At 41.7% G+C, this 18,120-nt stretch overlaps 1 protein-coding gene across 1 annotated transcript in view; it reads right to left on the bottom strand.

Annotated features, from left to right (window-relative positions):
* Window positions 1–18,120, bottom strand: part of HERC2 (E3 ubiquitin-protein ligase HERC2) — a 971,627-nt gene that overhangs the window by 251,504 nt on the left and 702,003 nt on the right. The gene's annotated exons all lie outside the window — the stretch shown is intronic.

Raw genomic sequence — 18,120 nt, 5'->3', positions numbered from 1 at the left:
GTCTGTGAATCCCCCCCAAGCTAGCAGTTTTCCGACCCACCTAACACTGCCTCAATAGCATCAGCAAATATTCTTGCACCCTTTCTATTTAACTGTATCCCCTCCCTGTAGAAGCAGTTTCTCCTGTTAACAAGCACAGACCACGCTGAAAAAAATTCTACCCCTGGAGCCTTGCACAATCTTTCCAGGGCCGAATTGATTACAAGGCCCTCATCATGTATTCCCTCCTATCGTGTCTGGGCTGAATTGCAGACACTTTCAAATTTTAACCCTGACTCACGACTGTTTTGCAACATTGACCTATACTTGTTAAGTAAATCTGCAGATCTCCTACTCTTAATATCATTGGTGCCAACGTGTACAACAATATCACCTTTTGTGCCCTTAAAAGATGATATATGCTTTACAATGTCATCAACTTTTGCCCCTGGCAGACATACCCCGGTTCTATTCCATCTATCCTTTTTACACAATATATTCCCCGTTTCTCTGACAATAGAGTCACCAACAATAACTAGTTCCTTTGGGACCAGCGCATTCTGCCTTGGAGATTGTCGCTGTGTTCCCTGATGCCCAGGAGTGAGCTCTGGTGTTGAGTTGGGCAGTTGAGAGCTTGACAGGCCCCTCATATTAATTTCTTCGAGGGCATCTGCCCTACACCTCAAGCTCTCATAGACGCCCAGTAGAACACTGAGTTGATGCCTAATTTCTAGACACTCTCTCTGCACCTGGCACACACAAAGACATCCTCCTTGGCTAGATCATGTTCTGTTCCAGAGAGTTCGGCAAACATTTCAGAGGTTGCACATTTTTTTAGGCTGTGATGCATTGGAGAATTGTCTCCCTCAGTTCACCCCCAAGTCACAGCACTCCTGTCACTTTGTGCCCGTTGCTTTGCTGCTCTAGTCTGAGGCATGATATTTTAAATTAATAAGATCAATAAATTTAATTAATCAATTGTCAATACTACGCTATCTAATAGAATCCTAAATGCAGTGATGCGTATTATGCTATATAATTATACGTTAGAGCTGCCTAGTTACCACAATTAAAAATTTGAATTCCCTACTTCTCTATAAAAAAACAATGGCTGCAAGATTCGAATGAAATAACGGTTTTACGTATATTATGTAGTAATCTACAAAAACTCTTTATCTAAATTAAAAATAAAAATAACCACCTTAACAATAACTATAAGACTATGTTTAAAGTACAATATAAAATAACAATTAGGTAAATAAAAAGGCAAACACTTATCGCTTTTTCTGAGCCTGTAATTTTTAAAGAGAGTCAGCACCCTCCCATATGCCTCTACTAATGCTAATGCTGAGTAATAAGCGGACGTCACCAAAATTAGTAGGTAAACTATTCAAGGCATGAGGAGAAGGATCCTCTGAAAAAAAAAAAAATTCCAAAATCTGCCAATAGAGGATAATATGGCACTGTACAAGAGGAAAGACATGAGAAAAGTATCAACAAATAAATAACTAACACAAATCTTATTGAAATTACAAATTGCTATTTGTGCTCTTTACAAAAAAAACAGAAAGAAACTGAATTACACTAAAGTTTTAAATCCAAACTAAAAAATAAGACACCTAAGAGAGCAGAAAATTTGCACAAATTTGAGTTAATTTAATTTTCCCCTGCAAAAGAGAGCTATAAAGGCACAATGTGAACATTGCAAGCATATTCTATAAGTTTACTGTTAACAATGTGTCTCATTCTACTTGATCGTGTTTTAACTGCGGAGTTCTTCTACGTTGATGGATGCAATGCAGCAGCCGCTTTGTGTAAATTTAGACGCTGTAAGAACTTACGTCAAGGTCCTTTATCAGCTGCAGCAGTTAGGATGATTAACAAATTTGAGGAAAGTGGGTCCTTTGTTGTTAAGCCTGGAAGAGGAAGGAAGCCTGTTTCACTTCAGGTTGCAGAGGAAGTTGCAAGAGCTATCGATGACCGATCCATGGATACAGTTGTTGGAACTAGTAGCAGTGCACGGGGAGCAGTGAGGCAATTGGATGTCCCATATTCCACTGTGTAGAAAATTCTTCGGAAACTAATCCACTATTATACATTCAAGATCAGTCGCCAGCAGCAGCTGCAAAGAGATGATTCTGAAAAATGGCATGTGCTCTAACATTTTTGGCCAGAATGGAAATGGACAATACCTGGCCATGGAACATTCTTTGGGGAGATGAGGACCATTTTTATCTCGATGGGACTGTCAACACTCAAAACTGCTGAATATGGGCTTCAGAAGCACCGCATGCTATTAAGCAAATCCCATTGCACTCGCCAAAAACCACCGTCTGGTGTGGTGTGACTTCAAATTTCATCCTAGAGCCATGCTTTTTCGAGGAATTGCACCCAGCAGGAGCAGCAACCTGTTCCGTTACAGCACAAAGATATCACATGCTGAGCAGTTTCATTATTCCTCAACTGCAGCAAAGAGGATGCCTGGATGAGACAATTTTTATGCAAGATGGGGCTGCTCCACCTCATATTGCACGACCAGTACAGCAGCTTCTCCAGCATCACTTTACTGCAGAAAGAGTCATTAGTCGTTTGTTTCCCAATGCATGGCCATCATTTGCCTGACCTTACACTGATTTTTGGCTGTAGGGTTACTTCAAGGCCAATGTCTATCAAGGAAGTGTCCCTAACTTGGCTGTCTTAAAGGACAACGTAACACAGCATGTGCAGAACATTATTCCACAGATGTTACATTCTGCAGTCGAGCACACTGTGCATCAAATGCAATTCCTGTCAAGAAGAAAAAATGGTAATCACATTGAAAACGAATTCTACAATCACTGACATCATCGACCATTGGGAATAAACTGAGAGTGAGTTTGTAGCTGTGAAACCATTTCCTCTGGCAGATTAGTTCAGTTTCTTTCTGTTTTTTGCAAAGGGCACAAATAAAAATTTGCGATTTCATTAAGGTTTGTCTTAGTTATTTTTTTGTTGGTACTTTGTCATATCTTTCCTCTTGTACAGTGCCATATTATCTCCTATCGGCAGATTATGGAACTGATTTTTTTTTTTTCATGGGATTCTTCACCCATGCCTTGAATAGTTTACTTACTAATTTTGGTGGCATTCCACATTTCCTTTTCACATTTACCTTGGGTAAATGTGAAAAGGAAACAGGGAAGACAGTTTGAATTTAGGAAGAGTGTAAGTACTAGAGAAGCTATGTCCAGTCTTTTGGTAATAATAGAAAGATGACTGGAAATGCAACAAGATGTTTATGCTTGTTTCATAGACTATGAAAAAGTATTTGACAAAGTTCAACATAGAAAACTGTTTGCTATCCTGTACCAGATAAACGTAGACAGCAAAGACATCCAAATAATTGAGAATCTGTACTATAATCAGAGTGCTATGGTGAGAGTGGAAGATGAGTTTACAGAAGAAAAAATTAAGATAAAGAGAGGTGTTCGACAGGGGTGCATTCTATGTCTATTACTGTTCAATCTATATTCTGATAAAATTATGAAGGTGACATTGGAAGACAGAGTAGAAGGAATTGTTTTAAATGGAATAGTTATCAATTATATTTGCTATGCTGATGATACAGTTATCATTGCAAGAAGTGATCCTGATATTCAAACACTCGTGGAAATACATAAGGAGTTATTCAAGGAGGAGAATGCCAGAAGTTGATCAAACTCTAACAGGCAGCTAAGTGATTTTGTAATAATCGAGAGCAGCAAAGTGGAGGAGAAATTGTTGAAGTTAAACATAAGAAAGGCACCTGGGGTGGATGGGATCTGTCCGGTTATATTAAAGGAAGCAGCAAAGGAAGTGAGCATACCCTCAGCCATAATTATGAGAGCTTCTTGGACTCATGGGAGGTCCCAATGGACTGGAGGTGAGAAAATGTATCCCCAATTCATAAAATAATTATGGTTCAAAATTATTTTTCAAAAGTTGACACAAGTAACTATAGACCTGTCAGTTTAACTTGTTCCAGGGAAAATAATGGAGTCACTGGCTAAAGAAGCGTTGCAGGATCACCTAGAGAGGATTGCAGTAATAGTTAAGGCACAGCATGGGTTTGTTAAGGGAAAGTACTGTCTACCCAATTTGATTGGATATTATGATGTGGTCACAAAGGAACTGGATATAAAAAATAATTTTGATATCATATACTTGGATTTCAGGAAAGCTTTTGACACTGTTGCACATGGAAGACTGCGGTACAAATTTGAGTGGTATGGCATTAAGGGCAAGTTGCTACAATGGATAAAGGAATGGCTGAGTGGGAGACACCGGAGAGTGGTAATCAGTGGAGACTGCTCTTTGTGGACTAATGTTATTAGTGGAATTACCCAGGGTTCGGTGCTGGGCTCATTGTTGTTTTATATATTCATCAATGATATTAATGTAGGTATATCACGCTTAATATCCAAGTCTGCAGATGATACGAAGGTTGGCAGGGTTGTTAGCGACAGTAAAGACAGTATGCTACTGCAACAGGACCTGGATAATTGGGAAAATGGGCTGAGAAGTGGCAACTGATGTTTAACATTGACAAATGCAAAGTACTGCATATGGGTAGCAGTAATCTGAGAGAAATGTACCAACTGTGTGGTACACTCAGGGTAGTGGAGAATGAAAAAGAACTTGGGGGAAATTGTGCAGTCAGATATGACGTTCTCTGAGCAGTGCAGAGGAGCTTCCAGAGCAGGTCATGGAGTCCTGTCAATAATATATAGGAATTTTGCTAGCAGGGAAAGGGAGGTGATTATCCCATTGAGGATAATCACCTCCTTCCTAAAATAAGGTCTGGAGGTCTTATTTTAGGAAGGATGTATTTGCTAGAATGAGTACAAAGAAGGGTAACACAACTGATGAGGGGAACAAAGGGGTTTGTTTGTTTGTTTGGGTTTTTTTGGCGCATTAGCAACTATGGCTATAATGCGCCAAGACTAGGTAATATTTAAAAAAAAAAAAAAAAAAAATTTAAAATTAAACTCTCGGTGACCTAATTAATTAGGCCACCATGTCCAGATCTAATAATAAATATATAAAAAAGATAAATCAATAAAAGATATAACAATAACATATAAATTTTAAATACTATTAAAAACGTTTATTGCTTTCAAAAAGCTAAAAATAGCAGACACATTGTCATTGTCAGATAAAATCTGACTGAGTGTATACGGCTCAGTCAGATGATTAAAGGCGGTAAAACGGATATTGCTAAAATCTGGACTTTCAACTAAAAGGTGTCTAATAGATAAAATTGTGCCACAGGACTCACACATAGGAGGGTCATCAGCCCTCAGCAAAAACGAATGTGTCAAATGACTATGTCCTATGCGGGTCCGAGCGAGAACAACTTCCTCCTTACGACTCCTGCGCAGACTAGACTGCCACGGTTCAATTAAAGGCTTTATAAGATATAATTTATTCGCAGTCTGTCTATTCCACGAATCCTGCCATTGGGAGTGTATCTTTTCGTGTATTATTCGCCTTTAGTCTGTATAAGGGACTGACAGGCAGCGATTATTATTGGGAATTCCTGATTTGGCTGCGGTGTCAGCCAAATCATTTCCCCTAATCCCAATGTGGCTCGGGATCCAGCAGAAGCGGATATCATATTCACGTTCATGGAGAAAGTGAATCTTCTGCTGGATACTAGACAGAGCTGGATGAGGATTATACCTCACAGATATTAAAGCCTGTAACATGCTGAGAGAGTCAGAATATAAAATGAACCGTTGGTATTGGCATTCACTAATGTAATCCAAGGCTAACTCTATAGCATGCAGCTCTGCAGTAAATATACTGCATTCAGAGGGAATCTGCTCCGATGTAGTGGTGTCTGTAAAGACAGCAGCAGATCCCACATATGATTCCGACTTCGAGCCGTCTGTGTAAACTGGCGCAAAGTCAGAGTGTTCAGCTCTGTATGCTGAATGAAGCTGCAGGTAGACCGATGATGGAGTGTCCGACTTTCCCCAATTTCTGAGGGACAAGTCACATATTGGAATATGAGCATGCCAGGGTGGAAGGGGTTGCTTCGGTGTTTGGGCAACCTTGTCTACCGTGATATCAAGTTCTACGAGTAGCTCTTGGAAACGAATACCAAAAGGACGATTAGCAGTCTTACGGGTGTTGTACAAATTTTCCCATCGTGGCTCGAAAACGGATAGCCACGTAGGATGGTCTGGCAGGGATTTCAGTTTAAAAGCGTAGTTTAGAGACAACTGCTTACGTCGAAGCGATAACGGTGGTTCGTTTGCTTCGACGTATAAACTCTGGACAGGAGATGTTCTATATGCTCCAGTAGCGATACGAAGAGCCTGGTGATGGACAGGATCCAGCCATCGAAGGGCACTGTCTCTGGCTGAAGAATATACCTGGGACCCATAATCAAGTTTGGATTGCACAAGTGCACGGTAAAGCCGAAGAAGCGTGCATCGGTCTGCTCCCCAAGATGTAGAGGAGAGCGAGCGGAGAATATTAAGCCCGCGTGTGCACTTTGTGCAAAGTTGACGGATGTGGTTCAGAAAGGTCAACTTTTTATCAAATACGAGTCCCAAGAATTTTGTGTCCGCTGCTACTGGAATACCATTTTGTCCGAGCATTAATTCAGGTTCAGGATGAAGATTACGCTTGCGACAAAAGTGTACGCAAACGGTCTTCTCCGGCGAGAACCTGAAGCCATTAGCAAGTGCCCAGGAATTCAGACTGTCAATGGCTTTCTGCAGTTGTCTTTCAATAACCCTCATGTTGCATGACTGACAAAAAATGCTAAAGTCGTCAACATAGAGGGCACTGTTTACAGTTGGAGGAAGTTGTTCTGTGATGGAATTTATTTTGATGGCGAAAAGCGTGACACTTAATACTGATCCTTGTGGTACTCCCTCCTCTTGGCTGAAGGAACGAGAGAGTGAGGATCCCACACGAACTTGGAAAGATCGATTGGCTAAAAAGTTTTTAATAAAAATGGGGAGTTGCCCCCTAAGACCAAGGCTATGCAGATCTTTTAAAATGCCAAATCTCCAAGTTGTGTCATACGCTTTCTCCATATCAAAGAACACCGACACCAAGTGTTCGCGTTTTAGGAAAGCATCCCGGATGGATGTTTCCAATCTAATAAGGTGGTCCAAAGTGGACCAGTTCCTTCGGAAGCCGCACTGGATGTTGGAGAGAAGGTCATTTGACTCGAGATACCATATTAAACGAGAATTAACCATTCTCTCCAGGATTTTGCACAGACAGCTAGTCAGAGCAATAGGACGATAATTGGTGGTGACTTTTCGATCCTTTCCTGGCTTAGGAAAAGCAAGGACGATTGCCTTCCGCCAGGAGTCCGGAAACTGCCCTTCAATAAAGATTCTGTTATATAGAAGGAGCAGATAATCCATAGTTTTTTGGTGAAAGACGTTTAATCATTTCATAATGGATGCCATCTGGTCCAACAGCACTTGCATTAGAAAGAGTGAGGGCTCTTTTCAGTTCCTGCATAGTGAATGCCCCGTTGTAGGGATAGAGGCCCTTGGACTTGAAATTAAGTGCTTGATTTTCGATTTTATGTTTCAGGACCAGGAACTCTGGGGAACACGAAGATGTTGCGGAGATGTTAGAGAATGTTTCCCCAAGAGAATTGGCTATTGCAATTGGATCTGCAATAGCGCATCCATTGTAATCTAGGATTGAAGAAGGGTGGGATGTATATTTTCCCTTCATTTTCCGGATTTTATCCCAGACTACCTTAGAATTGGTAGCCTGGTTAATAGATGATGTAAAACGGATCCATGATTCCTTTTGACTCTGACGGCGAATGTAGCGTGCCTTGGCTCATGCACGCTTGAAGGCTATTAGATTAACAGTGGTAGGATATCGACGGAATATCCCCCACGCTTTGTTTTGAGCCTTTTTTGCTGCTGTGCATTGGGAATTCCACCAAGGTTTGGGAAATGGTGGAAACCGGGCAGATGTTTTTGGAATAGCATTCGCAGCTGCTTGGACGATAATTTCTGTGATGTACTTTACTGCATCATTAATCGGCTCCTGACTGACGGTGCGGAGATCAAAATTTGCCTGATGTTGGAAGGCAGACCAGTCAGCCTGATCAATCTTCCACCGTGGTAACCTGAAGGGAAGACATGGTCTCCCACTGTTTAACAAGGTTATCACGGGGAAGTGATCACTTCCGTATGGATTCTCCTCCACTTCCCAAGTGAGTGAAGGGAGTAGAGAAGGGGAGCAGATAGACAGATCAATGGCAGAAAGGGTACGGGTAGGCATGTGGAAGAAGGTGTTTGTTCCAATATTTAGAAGGGAAAGGTCATTGTCATTGAGCATACGCTCTATGACTCGTCCCCTTCCATTAATGTTAGCACTACACCACAGGGTGTTATGTCCATTAAAATCCCCGAGAAGTAAGAAAGGGGGAGGCAACTGCGTTACAAGATCATCAAGGTCTTCCTGGGAGATGTCAGTCCCAGGTGGCAAATAAATAGAGCAGACCGTTATTAAAAATCCCACTGTAAGGCGAATTGCAACAGCCTCTATGCTGGTTGTAATTAGCAAGGGCTGAACTGGGGTCTGATTACCCACAAGGATAGCCACTCCTCCATGAGCAGGACCATCCGCAATTCTATCCTTACGAAAGATTGTGATGTTATGCAGGGTGGGATCATCATTTGCCTTTAGATAAGTCTCCTGCAAGCAAAAGCAAACTGGCTCGTGCTTTTGCAGGAGGGCCTTGATGTCATCAGTATTTCGCCGGAATCCACGACAATTCCATTGTAGGAATTTAGCCATTATTTTGGCTTGGTGGGTCCATCAGGCGGCTTCCGAAGTGCTGAGGGCTTGATTTTATCAGTCTTGGCTTTATCTTTTTTGGGGAAGAATGGACGCTGTCCCGTGTCCATTTCTTCCTCCGCAAAGAGTTCCAAGACTGATTCATCCGGTACCTCCTTGTGCTCGACATCCATTGTTTCTGTTATTACTGTTGGCTCTTTACCACTTGGTTTTGGTAGTGGTGGAGCATTGGGAGGTACGGATATAGGAGTGGCAGCTGACTGCGTTTTTTTGGTGGGCTTTTGTGAGCTCAATAAATAGCGGGCAATCGGTGTGAATGACTCTCTTGGTGGTACAGTCATCTCAGTCTGCGTACCGATAGTGCACTTCGCAGAAACCTTCTGGGCATATGAAGGTTTCCCGCTATTTATTAGTTGAATGCGTTTTCTTGCCTCTGGGTAGGAGATATTCAGCTCCGTTTTCAATTTCTGGATCTCTTTTTCATCCTTCCACCGCTGGCATGCTCTGGAGTAGGCAGGATGATCTTGTTGGCAATTTACACAGATCGGTTTAGAAGCTGAACATTCCTTGCTCTCGTGGTCTTTTGCACCACATCGAGCACAGGCAGGGTTACCACGACAAGCCGTTTGTGAGTGTCCGTATTTTTGGCATTTAAAACACCTCAGTGGGTTTGGAATATAGATCCTCACTGGGCAGTTTAAATACCCTGCCTTGATGGAACTTGGAGGCCGTGGGGTGTTAAATGTTAGGATGAGAACTCGGGTAGGGACGAGATTCCCTTCCTTCCGCATTGATATTCTCTTTACAGCTGTCACTCCTTGATCTTTTAGTTCAGAGCAGATCTCCTCTTCAGAGACATGAAGAAGATCCCACTCTGAAATGACACCGCGTGAAGAGTTCAAAGTTTTATGGGGTGTTACATTGATCGGTATTCCCCCTATGGATATCGCGTTTATCATTCTTTCTGCCTGCTTTGTGTTTGAAGCTTCGATTAAAAGATCACCAGAACACAGCCGTTTAACGGATTTTGGTGATCCTGCCAACCCTTCTAATCCTTTCTGGATGAAGAAGGGTGACATTTTCCCAATTGACTGCTCTCCGGTGGAATGGAGAATGAGGAAAAGCGGAGTTATAGATGGTGGTTTATCCTCAGTTCTGGCTCTTTTGGCAGAATTGGTGTCATTCTCATCTGATCGGTTAGGTAGGGGCCTTGTTGGGGCCCCAGAAGAAATTGGATTTAAATTACTCATGAGAGTAAAGAAAAAATGTCTGATGCCTAAGTACCTCACCCACCACGGAGCCCTACGAGGGGACGCCCACTCGTGAACTAGCAGGTACTGCGTACACGAATGGGACGCCGAGTTCGCTTAGAACACCATACCCACGTTACCAATAACTCTTTATCCCGTCCCAGGACCATAGGGAGGGAGACTTATTGGAACGCAGTTGACCCTAGCAGTATAATACCACCCGCCGATTGATCCCAGTCGAGCCGGTCCGGGACCACCCGTCTCGTCGAAGCAGGGGCCAAAGTGGTGTATTAAGGCTGGGCCCCTCAACCACCAGGATCCCCCTTTCCGCTTCCACGGGTCGCGGCGCACGGCTGCACACGCCGGATTCCAATGTTGTAACCCTGGAACCAAGGTATGGGCGTTGGATCCCAGTGATGCTAATCTGGAAAACCAGCAGCATCACTGGGAGGTCCCCTCACCACGTACAGGTGCCCACGTTGAGGGGAACAAAGGGGTGCACTTACCAAGAAAGGCTTAAGCTCTGGAAATTGCAGCACCTGGAGACTAGACACCTGCAAGGTGACCGGATTGAGGTGTATATGGCCGTGAACGGTTTGAGCAGGCTGAACACTGATGGGATTCTTCCTCTTGCTCAGATTAAGAACCCGAGGGGACATAGATTCAAACTGAGGAAAGACAGTTGTAGAATAGATGTGCAGAAATTTGCCTTTAGCCAGTTGATTGCTGGAACAGACTTCCATCTCTTGTTGTAAGTTGACAGCTAATAAATAAATATAAGGCTGAGCTAGACAGGCATTTGGAGTGAATAGATGGGTGAAATCAGAGGGTTTTTTTTTTTTTCGGCTGATGCTGCATAAGCTTGCTTCCTTGCATCGCATGTCTCAACTAATGCTAACCTAAATCATCACAAAAATGTTTAAATTGGCTACAGCACACTCCAACTTGCAATTTTGTCATTCCACTAATTATATTACACTATACTCACTGAATATTAGTATTTCCCATCCAACAAAATAAACCCTTCTTGAATCAATCTGGCTTTTTCCAATCTCAGACTCCATGCTAGGCTAGGGGTGGCGAACCTTTTGAAGGGTGCATGCCAGAATTGGCTAAATCTTTTAAAAAACTGCCCTCGCATGCCTCTTGGAATTTTTCGTGTGCCCCTAAGAAGGCAATATTCAAGTCATTTAATCACACAATTTTATCAAAATGTCGTCAGTATGTCTCACCATTCTGACTTCAAACAAACCACTACATGAATACAGCTACATTGAAACTTCTCCTTTTTTTTTTTTTACGAGAACCCCAAACACGAGAGGTATTAGAACCTATAGTACTTAGTACCGTGCTTGGGTTGGAGGTTGAGAAGACGAAAGAAGATATTTGTTGATATTGGACTTGAACTTCTGTAGATTGTAATTTTCAGGAAATACGTATCAAGGAAGGTTGTTCCAGAAAACGGCAGTTGAATGAATAAATGAGGAAGATGAAAAGTTGGTTCTGTGGGTTTGAAGTTGGACAGTAAATGGATGTTGGCTGGTGGCGGCACGTGTTCGGACTGTTTTGAAAGACAGAGCGGGAATTATAGAAGCCAATTCAGAAGAACAGTGCAACTATGAGAAAGCGAGTGGAGAGACTGTTAGAGATGAATCATTAATTAACCTAACTGCCCTCTTCTGAATGGAATCAAGAAGCCTGAGAGCGGTTTTGGGGGCACCACCCCAGATGTGGGAACAATATTCCATGGCAGGGCTGATTTGTGATTTATACAGAGTGAGCAGCTGTTTGGAAGAAAAGTAACGCCGAGAGCGAAAGAGAAAACCAAGTTTTTTAGATGCAGAGGAAGCAATATTTGTAATGTGCTTGTGCCAAGAGAGATTAGAAGTCAGGGTAATCCCCAAAAGAGATATATCATTTTGTCTAGAAACTGGAGTGTCACTAAAGATAAGCATAGGAGCAGAAGAATCCTTTTTGCGAGATATAAGACAAGACTGAGTTTTAGAAGGGTTGAAATGAACTAAGTTGTCTTTGCCCCACTGGAGAATTACCTGAAGATCGGCATTTAAGGAATTGGTAGCAGATTTTCGAGAAGTTGAAGCTGATTGAGCAGGACAAGGTTTCTCAGAATGGAAAGTTGAATGCAATGTGCTATCATCGGCAAAACTATGGATAGGATTTCCAGTCAATGGAAGAAGGTCATTGATATACAAGAGGAAAAGAGTGGGGGAAAGAACTGAACCTTGGGGGACACCAGCATTAGTGGAGAAGTTAGAAGACAGAGAGCCATCTACCATCATCCTCACCCTCAGTGAGCGATCAGAGAGAAAACTGGATAACCAATTACTAAAGACAGTTGGCAAACCATAAAATGGAAGCTTCTTTATGCCAAACACGATCAAAAGCCTTTGAGATGTCAAGAGCAACTACTTGTGTTTCACCGAACCTTTCCATTGAATTAGTCCATAAATGGGTAACATAAGCCAGAATATCACCAGTGGATCGACACTGACGGAATCCATACTGGCGATCGTTGATCAGACGGAAGGTTTCTAGGTAGTTTAAGAGTTGGCGGTTAATTGATTTCTCCATTACTTTAGATAGAGTAGAAGTAATTGCAATGGGACGATAATTGGATGGGAGGGATTTGTCACCCTTTTTAGGAACTGGCTGGATATGAGCAAATTTCCAAGCAGAAGGAAAAACACCTTTGGAATAAGAAAGTGAAAAAAGGCGGCAAACAATAGGAGTAAGTTCAGGAGCACAGGTTTTGAGAACAAGTGGAGAAATACCATCAGGACCTGGAGCTTTCTTAGCATCAAGATTCATCAAAATCCTTCTGATATCCTTTTGACGGAAGACCACAGGAGGCATTGAATGGAGCGTGTTAGGAATGGTGGGAGGTGTTTTACCAAGATCATTAATACATGTGGTGGAAGAAAAATGGGATGCTAGCAGGTCAGCTTTATCCTTGGCTGAAGTGACAACAGAACCATCTGGTTTGGACAGAGGTGGGAGCAGAGATGGGCAAAAGTTGCGGCCAATAGCTTTGGCAAGAGACAAGAATGCTCGGCTACCATTAGGGCAAGAAGCAAGTTTTCTACTCTTAGCCTGTTCAAACTCTAGTTTGGACTGATTAATAACTGCTTTACAATTGTTGCGAGCTTTGGTGTAGGCAGAAAATGAAACTGAAGAATTAGAAACAAGCCAATTACGATATGCAACATTCTTCTATTGGACAGCCTTAGCACATTTATTGGAAAACCAAGGTTTAGATAAAGGACGAATTTTTAAAGTGGAGATAAAGTATTCCATTCCTGCAAGAATAATTTCACTGACACGATCTGAGCAAACGCTGACAACAGAAGTTTTGAAACAGTAATCAGACCAAGGAAAAGAAGAAAAGAAAAGAAGTCTTGCAGGTCATCCCATTTTGCATTCTTGTAATGCCAAACAATATGAGGTTGGGAATAGCCATGAGATAAAGGTTCCATTGGAGAAGAGACAATCACCAAGTTGTGATCTGAAGTGCCTAAAGGACCTCTCACTTCGACCTTGTACTTAGAAGGGTTGTTTGTGAGAAAAAGATCAAGCGTATTGGCTGTATGATTAGAATTGTCCGGTATTCTTGTAGGTAAATGAACAATCTGTGCTAGGTCATTAGTAATTGCAAAAGCCTCAGCATCTCGACCTGCTGGCTCGGTGTGACTAGAAAACGGAAGCCAGCTGGAGTTGTGAACGTTAAAATCACCAAGGAAAATTACCTCACTGTTAGGAAAGTTGGACTGGAGAAAGTCAAGTTGCAAAGAGAGGAAGTCAAAGAGCTCCAAGTGATAAGTGGAGTTGGGAGAACGGTAGAGACAACAGATGAATTTGACACAATGAGGTAGAGAGATTTTAAGCCAGAGAAGATCAAAGAGAGGAGATTCCAAATTGCCAAGTCTCTGGCAGGGAATATCAGAACGGACATATGCACAAGTACCACCTTTGAGGCGAAAGGAATCATACAGCAAATAATTTGGACATCTGAGATGAGCAGTAGTTGAATCAACTGATAACTGAGATTCAGTCAGAAATAGTACATGGGGTTTGGAAGACTGCAAGTGGAAATGGATATCGTTGAGATTGGAATTGAGACCACGTATATTTGTGAAATGAATTAGGAAGTCCTTGGGAGGTTTAGATCTTTTCGCAGAAAAGCTTGCTCTGTTATTTTGACAATTCACGGTGTATTCAATAGTAAGAAAAAGTGGGTGGGGCATGCTGTATGAAGTAATGAAATTTTTGGATATGGCGTACATGTGGTAAGAATATACCCAGATCCTTGACATAACGTGGCCTCGACAATGCTCCCCGCATACACACTACTCGGACTCCCTCCAGTCACTATCTGGCAGAGTAGAGGTAGCAAGATTATACACTAGCTGATCTGGAAGCCTCCTAGAGAGTTACCAATAGGTTCGGTCCGGTGTACTATCTAGCGGCTGGCCTGCGAACACCGTTTTATAGCTGTACCCTCGAAATGTAAGGAATATTGGATCTCGCCACGACATTCATCATAACCTCAAAAATCATCAATCATACTGCATGATGGAAGAGATAGGGAAGGGTTGGCCGGAACTTAGCTCTAGAGACTAAACATGGGTTCCACCACTTCAAGCCTCCAATAAGCAAAGTGGTGGTATTTCACCGGTTGATGAGAGTCATCTACCACCTAGTACTGCCTGGTTTGTAGAGGGGCGGCGTTCCTCCATGTGGTGTGGGCGCCACACCTCGACCCCTGCTTATGTTGGTTCATACCTGGCTGGTCACCCACAGTGTGCTTGTGCATGGAGGTTATACCCAGGATTACTAACAGTCCCACCATCGGGAAGGTGCAAGCAGAGGATTTGGCTGTCATAGACCGTCCGGACTTTGCCGAAATTGGGTCCACTTGACTTGAGTGTCACCCAAATATCAGTTCCATCAGCGTTTTAGACTTCCAGGTAGCAAGAACAGCTTGTCTGGCATATCTGAGAGACAACCTAACGGACATGTCTGTGACAACCTAACGGACACCTCTCGTTAACGGACACCTCTCTACAACGGACATTTTCAAATTTCCCAACTCACCTCCATTGGTTTTAACGTGTTTGCAGCGTCCGTCTAGCGAACATTCTCTGTAACGGACGCGGACAGGCAATCTGCACTGTTTCGTTCAGATTAGCACTTAATTTGATCTCCCCATAACGGACTGCGGGAGAGCTCACGGCCCTTTTTCTAGGAACTTTTCTTCCACATATTGCCTCAATCTATTTTCTATTTCCGATTCTCTGAATTTTATCAAGGTTTACGTCGCGGTTCTAAACCCTTTTTCAAGAATATTAAGGCACGTGTAAAACTTCTGATGAATTCGGTGTGTGCGGGGGGGGGGGGTATGGTCGGCTTTTTGTCTTTTCAGTTTCAGTTTTCAGTTTTGTTCAGTGTCGTGTGAAGTGCACAATGTCTTCTCGTAAACATTTAACTTTAAAAGATAAAGTCGAACTCATTAATGCGTATGATCGGCAAAAAAATAGTGTTCGCAATCTCGCTGCAAAATTCAAAATCGGGAAGACGCAGGTAAGCGACATCCTAAAGAAAAAAAATGAACTGCTCGAACAATTTTGGGAACACTGAAATGATCAGGTTCAAAAATCATTCCCGAAAACTGTTGGACTTCAAACTGACAATGTTACATATGAGTGGTTTTGTAGCGCACGTGCTAAAAAAATTCCCATTAATGGGCCTATTGTTAGGGAAAAGGCTTTCAAGGTTGTGAAATCTATGGGAGTAAATGAGTTCAAAGCTTCTGTGGAATGGCTAGACAAGTTCAAAACTCAGCATAAAATTTCTTGGAAAACCGTAAGTGGTGAAGGTGGATCTGTTGATACTGGGGTTGTAACAGAGTGGACCGTCAAATTGGAAGATTTATATCATGATTTTGAAGCTAAGGATATTTACAACTGTGACGAAACAGGGTTGTTTTTTAAAGCTCTTCTTGAAAAAACAATGAGTCTAAAAAACGAAAAGTGCCAGGGTGGAAAAATTTCTAAGGAACGCTTGACTGTACTATTGTGTACAAATATGCTGGGAGACTTTGAACAACCTCTTGTTATAGGAAAACAACAAAATCCTCGTTGTTTCAAGGGCATAAAGTTGATTCTTTTGAATGGTGACTTGAAGTCTAATAAAAAAGCGTGGATGACACAAGATATCACGAGCGACTTTAACCAAAACATGATTCGTCAAAACAGAAAAATTATTCTTTTCATGAATAATGCTGCATCTCACCCGCACATTGAATTGTCCAACGTTCAAATCGTTTTTCTGCCACCAAATACATCTGCAGAGTGTCAGCCCTTGGATCAAGGGATAATAAAAAATTTTAAACTTCACTACAGAAAACGTGTTTTAAGACATCTCATTGCAAACATGAACGATGTAACATGTGCGAGTGACCTTGCAAAGAAAATCAGTATCCTAGATGCGATTCAATGGATTTCCTCTTCAGTAAACGCAATTAGAAAACAAACTGTCGTGAACTGTTTTGTAAAGTCTGGCTTCTCAAAACGCAAAAATTGAAGTTGTGAACAGAAACGTTGAGTACGTACCAAGAAGAACAAGAACTTCAACATCTATTGATAATGTACGATACTTCCGCTACAAGTGACCCTGGCTACAATGATATAGACTCGAACCTCACTACAGAAGATGGTGCTCTAGATATCAACGACATTATCATCGATATTTTTCAAGAAGTTCCTCATGAGGAGCGACTTCGTAGCCAGGTGGGAAGGAGCAGCAGTGCGTAACACAGGCTTCTTGATTAGACCGGGGTTCGAGCCCGTCACCACCAAATACGGAGGATGCGGAAAGGTCAAGGGAATGACCACCGCATATTCCCGGAGCAATATGGCCTTAGTTGCTAATGCTCCTAAAAACCAAATAACAAACAAACAAACAAACCTCATGAGGATGAAGAAATGGAAGGAGGTCATTCTGTCGAAGAACATATTAACGACGAACCACCGATGAAAATAGAAGAAGCGCTCATACAAATCAATCATTTAAAAATGTTTTTCGCCGCTGAAGAAGATACTGAAGGACTTTCGATGGTTTCTTCACTCCAAACAAATGTTGAAAACAAAATTATCAGCCGGAAGAAGGTGCAGAAGAAAATAAGTGATTACTGTATGTATTTTTTTTAAGATAAAGTCATAATATGCATAGCACAATTGTATGTATATTATTTACAAAAATATTGTGCAAAATCTGTATATAATTTAATTTTATTTTACATTAAACGTTTAACGATTTTTCTTTATCTCTTGTGTATGTAATTGTATATTATTTACAAAAATATTGTTCAAAATCTGTATATATTTTAATTTAATTTTACATTAAACGTTTAACGATTTTTCTTTCTTTCTTTTTTTTTTTCTCCCTCAGACTTCTTGTTAGCGGACACTTCTTTCTAACGGACACATTTTCGTTCCCCATGGCTGTCTGTTAAAGGGAAGTTTCACTGTATTTACTGTCACCACATGCCTGGCAGAGAGAACGGGCATGCGCAGGTCATGATTCAAGATGGATTCCTGGAGTGATGTTGTTTTAAACTTTGAAATTTTTTTGGACTCTGAATTCCGCACATGCACAAAAAATTTTTGTGTATGCCACTTTGAGCATGTGTGCCAATGGTTCACCACCCCTGGCCTAGACATTTGAGATCTCATTGTCATAATGGTGAATTTCACTTTTTCCATTGTGTGTAGCATACTGCACACAGAAATAAATGTGAAACCTGCCATTATAACAGAGCAAAAGTGGACATAACCAGCAGTGGCAATTCATTATGACCTACATGGACTGCATACTTTGTTCTACTGCAACACAAAAAGTGATACATATGATGATCCTTGTTGATTATGCTTGTTTGACTGATATTCATCCTCTGAGGCTTTTCCCTACCCCTTCCCTCAAGTATATGGAACTCAATGAACCCTAAAGGAATATACAAATTTAGGAAAATCTTGCATTTTTTTTGAAAGAAAATATCTGTAAA

Source organism: Mastigoproctus giganteus, chromosome 1 (assembly GCF_048544385.1).
Source record: "Mastigoproctus giganteus isolate SK-2022 chromosome 1, ASM4854438v1, whole genome shotgun sequence".
In the NCBI taxonomy this organism is placed as follows: Eukaryota; Metazoa; Arthropoda; class Arachnida; order Uropygi; family Thelyphonidae; genus Mastigoproctus; species Mastigoproctus giganteus.
This window is presented reverse-complemented; position numbering and strand designations above follow the sequence as displayed.